This window comes from Felis catus, chromosome A1, assembly GCF_018350175.1.
Source record: "Felis catus isolate Fca126 chromosome A1, F.catus_Fca126_mat1.0, whole genome shotgun sequence".
NCBI lineage: Eukaryota > Metazoa > Chordata > Mammalia > Carnivora > Felidae > Felis > Felis catus.
In genome coordinates this window covers 231,068,997-231,074,608 of record NC_058368.1, presented here as the reverse complement: position 1 = coordinate 231,074,608, position 5,612 = coordinate 231,068,997, and the positions used below count along the sequence as shown (strand labels likewise).

Here is a 5,612-nt window from a genome sequence, read left to right as displayed (position 1 = left end):
CAAACACCAGTCGAATTAGATGGAGGGCCCGCCCTTGCCCAGGATGACCTCATCTTAACTTGACTGTGTCTGCAAAGACCCTCTTTCCAAAGAAGGTCCCATTCTGAGGTTCTGGGTGGGAATGAGCTTTGGAGATACCCTACTGATCTATTTCGAAGTAAATGTTTTGCTCCGTTAAATGTGCTACATTTGAGAATCTCTTCCTCCACTGCCTTGAACTTGGATAGTTCAGAGGTATTCAGAGGACATTCGTGTTTGAGGATAATCTCTGTGCCTTAGTGGCTTTACATAGCGTAAGTTTACTTCTTACTCTAGTGAAGCTAGAGGGAGACTCTGATGAACGGGTGTTGTCCACCCGAGCAGTGACTTGGGGACCCAAGGTCCTTCCACAGGGTTCCAAGGTCTCTGTGCTCATCTGCATCAAGCCTCAGAGGGGACGACCAGGCAAGGCCTTGCTTGGGCAGGTCAACGCGGCCAGGCCTGGAAGTATCGGGTGCCCTGTCCACACGCGTTCCGCCCACGTGCATCCCGCTGGCGTGGACCACACTGAAAAGCAAAGGCAGCTGGACAGTGAGGAGGCTGAGGGCCGGAAGAAGAGGAGACGGATGAGGGGAGAGCAGAGCTGGCCAGTCAAGGTGGCAACGACGCCAGGCTTATCCCAGAAGGAATTTTCCTTTCGCTTTTTGTCCCCTTACTTCTTCCCTGTGTCTTGCTAAGCACCTGCTGGTCTCCACTCGGACATCCTAGTGTCCCTACACTGTAGTACCGGTCCCTTGGACACCAAGAGACAAACGTCAAAGGAGCCTCTGCCCTTTAAAAGGTGACTCTGACTGGATAAATCCTAAATCCGTGTTCCTGAGCACGGCCTAAGCGATCTGGATGGCCCAGACTGGCGGGTACCTGTGTGGGGGCCCTGCGGATGGGGCTTCACAAGCTTTCTTCTTGAGACTGGGGCCTGGCAGGAGGGGCTGGTGCTGAGGGAGCTGAGGCCCAGGTAACCCCAAGGGGGTGCTCAAGACCACACCTGGGCAGGGCTGTTCAGAAGACTGAACTCACTGTCTGCCTGACTGGTGGTTTTCAAACTGCCACATGAGGCCAGGTTGAAGCCAGTTTTCTTTCTTTAAAGTGGCTTTACTTTTGAGAGAGAGACGCAGAGAGAGCATGAGTGGGGAGGGGCAGAGAGACAGAGAAGACAGAGAATCCCTAGCAGGCTCCAGACCGTCAGTGCAGAACCCGATGCAGAGCTCGAACTCTCAAACGGTGAGATCATGACCTGAGCTGAAACCAACAGTCAGATGCCTAACCTACTGAGCCACCCAAGTGCCCCAGGTTGAAGCCAGTTCTTAAACATAAAATAGAACCACATGGAAAAATACCAGGGCACACAGCACAATTAGAACATAGTAAGAGAAAGTATGTTTCAAGAAACTTTGGTTTCCATTTTGTATATCTCTGTTCTGGGTCGTGATTTACATCACATTTCTTACCGAGGGTTGCAATCGAAACCATTTGAAAGCTACTGGAACTTGAAAGTAGGGGATAAAAAGGCACCAGGGAGCTAATAAGGGTGTTCTGTTTTTCACGAATGTTTTGTGCATCCCGACAGGAGAGATGATGTAATGCTAAGGAGGAGCCTGGGCTGGGTTTGGATCCAGGCTGACCCACTTCTCCCCAGGAGGTCCTTGTGAGGGTCACTTCATTCCCCCTGAGCCTCTGTTTTCTGGTCTGGAAAATGGGCTAAATAATTCCCTTGATGATAAGGAAGAGGAGGAGGAAACAGCTACTCACATTTATCGAGTGCTTCCCACCCCAGACCTTGTTCTGCGCATCGTGTATCCTCGTCCACAATGTTCCTCTGGTGACGTCCCAGTACCGTTGGGGGTGTCCGTACAGACAAGGAAGCAGAGGCACAGGAAGGTCAAGTAACTTGCCCCAGTCAATCGGTACATGTAGATGCCTGATTCAGTGCTTGGCATGTAGTACTGAACAAATGTCAATTTCTTTCCCATAGTTTTGTCTTGAATGTGTTGAAGAATCCTTAAATATAAGCAGATGGTCAAGCTTCTGGAAGGTGCTGGGAGATGCTGGCTAGCAACCTGCCAGAGAAACCGCCTCAAGAGGGCCCTGGAGGGATGCCTGGCTGGCTCAGGTGGAATAGCGTGTGACTCTTGATCTTGGAGTTGTGAGTTCAAGCCTCACGTTGGGTGTGGAGATTACTTAAATACATAAAAGTTGTTAAAAAGTTAAGAATATGATACTTTTATTTTTTTTTAAAGAGGGCCCTGGAGGTGTGAAGTCAGATTCCCCATGAGAGGGCCCTTGAGACAAGGGGAATTTTCAGCATCAGGGGAACCATGTAAATTGGGAGGAAGGGACCCTCGCCTTTGGCCCTTAGAGGATGCCTCAGCCTTGGCTTCTAGAAAGAAAAGATAATCATGAGCATGCGTGTCGATAAACTGGTGTGTTACAGGTGTTTTTCTTTAAAGTGTATTTATTTTGAGAGAGAGAGAGAGAGAGAGAGAGAGCGAGCAAGTCTTTGAGTGGAGAGGGGCAGAGAGAATCCCAAGTAGGCCCCACGCTATTGGTGGCCGAAGTGGGGCTCGAACCCACAAAACCATGAGATCACGACCTGAGCTAAAATCAAGAGTCAGATGTTTAACCAACTGAGCCACCCAGGTGCCGAATAGTGTATTACAATTTTTAAAGACTAGAAACCCAGGATCCCCCAGCCCTACTCTGTATCCCCAGAATCAACACTGCCTCTAAGAAAAAGCCTGCAATACAAACGCAGCTTCAGAGCCTCCGGGCCGCACCCCGCCCCCCCAAGAGAGGGACTACAGGTGCCCCTTCCCCCCCCCCCCCGCCCCAGGGGACAGCAGGGTTGAACTCCCTTTGAGGGCATCAGACAAGTAATTAAACCAAAGTGCAAGACGTAATTACGTCTCTGTTTCACAGAAATTATAAACAGAAAGCAAAGAGAGGATTGCATCACACTGTCCCCGGGGCAGCGGGACTTTTGCTCTGAAAGCACAAGCTGAGCCTGTGGAAGCCAGAAGGGACCTTGGCAAGCATTTCCTCTGCAGTCTGGGCTCAGAAAGAGGCCTCCCTGAGTGAGAGATTCGAAGAGGTCCCTCCCTGCCGTGTTCCTGGACCAGCTAGTTCCCAAGAGTCTTTTCTCGGTCATCTTAATTGTGTAAGGTCCTGTGCTTTATGGTAATACAGTTGTTGTCTTTGAGAGAGAGCGAGAGAGCGAGCAGGGGACGGGCAGAGACAGAGAGAGAGAAAATCCCGAGCAGGCTCTGCCCTGTCAACACGGAGCCCCACACGGGGCTTGAATTCACGAACCGTGAGATCATGACCTGAGCCGAAATCAAGTCAGATGCTTAACTGACTGAGCCACCCAGGCACCCAATGCAGTGTTTTTGTTTTTGCTTTTAATCGAATCCATGACTTGTTTTGGCCTCATCAGCAGAACTCGGTAGTTGACCTTGCACAGAGCCCGGGCCGGGCCGGGCACCAAGTACCTGTGGAATAAAAAGGTGATGGTAGCCATCGTTAACGCACATAATTAGATAATAACACGACCAATCATGAAATCCGAGCTAACCCGTTGGAGCACTTTCTGTGCCGCCCGTCTTGCCCCTGGGAACATCCCGGGGGGCGCGCCGTGTCTTGTGAGGGCCGCCCCCCTGCTCCTCCTGGAATAGCCTCACCACCGCACGCGGTACGCCCTGGAACCGAGGGCGGGTGGAGGTGAAGGCTGGATCGGGGGAGGGGAAACCACAGAGCCTCCTGCATGAGCCCTGAGCCCGCACCGGAGGAAGGGAAGTGCAGAGACGCTGGACCCAAGTTCGCACATCCCTCTGCCCCGCCCACCCGGAGCAGGGACTTGTTCCCCAGGACCCCACCGCACCTCCCAGTGCCCGGGTCCACTCCAGATGTAGCAGGACCCCAGGCCCCAGAGGCTGGGGAGGGTCTGGGGCTCAGGGTCCCCAGAAGGGGGGATGGCGGTGGACACCATCGGCAGGGGGGTGGGGGGGTGGTGGACAGGCTCCTCTGGGCAGGTCAGAGGAGCCCAGGCCGGGCTGGGGTCACGGGGAAGCAGGCTGTCCCTGTGTGCTCACATCTGGAGGTAACATCCTAATCCCGGCTGTGACCGTCCCCTCACCCCCAGCCCTGTCTACCCTCCAGAAGAGCAGGAGCCTGGGCAGGAAGGCCTCTTCCACAATCCTGCTCCCAGAGAAACGGCCTTCCTGTGCGACAGGAAGCTGGGAGGGCGGTGGCTGTGATGTCACTCACTATTGCCAGCACCTCTGCAAAGCCAGCTCTTCGGGATCCCCAGGGAGCAGAATCAGAGGGAAGAGTGGGGGCGCCTGGGGGTTCAATCGCTTAAGTGTCCGACTTCGGCTCAGGCCATAATCTCGAGGTTCGTGAGTTGGAGCCCCACATCGGGCTCACTGCTGTCATCCCGGAGCCCACTCTGCATCCTCTGTCCCTCCCTCTCTCTCAGCCCCTCCCCTGCTCCCACACACACACTCTCTCTCTCAAAATAAATGAACATTAAAAAAAAGAAGAAGAAGAAGAGTGGGGCTCTGGGGCCAAGTAAATACCTGAGAACAGTCCTTTTTTTTTTTATCAGATCCAGAGGTACATTAGGGCGGCTATAACAGCATACCGCAGACTGGGGGCTTCAACAACCGAAGTTAATTCTCTCACAGTTCTGGAGGTTGGAAGTCCAAGATCAAGGTGTTGGGGAGGCTGGTTTCTCCAGAGGCCCTTGCCTTGTGGATGGCTCCTTCTCACTGTGTCCTCACATGGCCTTGGCTCTGGGCATGGGCATCCCTGGGGTCTCTTTGTCTTTCTACAAGAACCCCAGTCATGCTGGGTCAGGGGTCTACCGTCGGGCCTCATTTAATCTCAGTTGTCTCCTTACAGGCCCCATCTCCAAACACAGTCACCTTGTGGGTCACAGCTGCAGAGTATGAATTTCCAAAGGACACAGTTCAGCCCACGACAAGAAGAAAATGACTTCTAAGTGGCTCCTGAAGGCTTCCAGGCCGTTTTGGCTTTAGGCAAAATGCCCAAACTCTGCAGCCTGATACAGCATGTGATAGAGCCTCAGACGTACAGGAAGCAGGTGCTCACCATAAATCCTGTGGCCAGCATAAACCATGTGGCATGGCCCAAACGCTCAGACACGCAAAGTTGCTGTTGTCGGGAAGGATTCTCCAGGGGCTCAGAGGTCACGTCCCAGGAGCCAATCAAGGGCCACGCTTGGGGTTTGAGCAACCCACGTCTGCTGAGCTAACCCTTTACGGTGTGGCCAGCACGCCTAAGTCCCTCTGGCTGGGACGTTTGGGGACTGCTAATGTCAGTGCCAAGTGCCGTCAGTCTGATCTGCCTTTGCCAGTATGATTTGAGAGAAATTATATGCTATTTTTTTAAGTTTATTTATTTTGAGAGAGAGAGAGAGAGAGAGAGAGAGAGAGAGAGAAAGCATGACCAGGAGAGGGGCAGAGAGAGGAGACAGGGAGAATCCCAAGCGAGGTCCACTCTCAGCCCAGAGCCCGATGTGGGGCTCGATCCCATGAACCAAGAGATCATGACCTGAG

General features: G+C 53.0%; 1 long non-coding RNA gene across 1 annotated transcript; it reads right to left on the bottom strand.

The window, feature by feature from the left end:
• Positions 1-3,412: 3,412 nt before the first annotated feature.
• On the bottom strand, positions 3,413-5,213 carry LOC111556225. The gene is made up of 2 exons (XR_890834.4): positions 4,611-5,213; positions 3,413-3,524 (listed from the first exon to the last, which is right to left on the bottom strand). It is a non-coding gene; the product is annotated as an uncharacterized LOC111556225 (long non-coding RNA).
• Between the last annotated feature and the right edge of the window lie 399 nt (positions 5,214-5,612).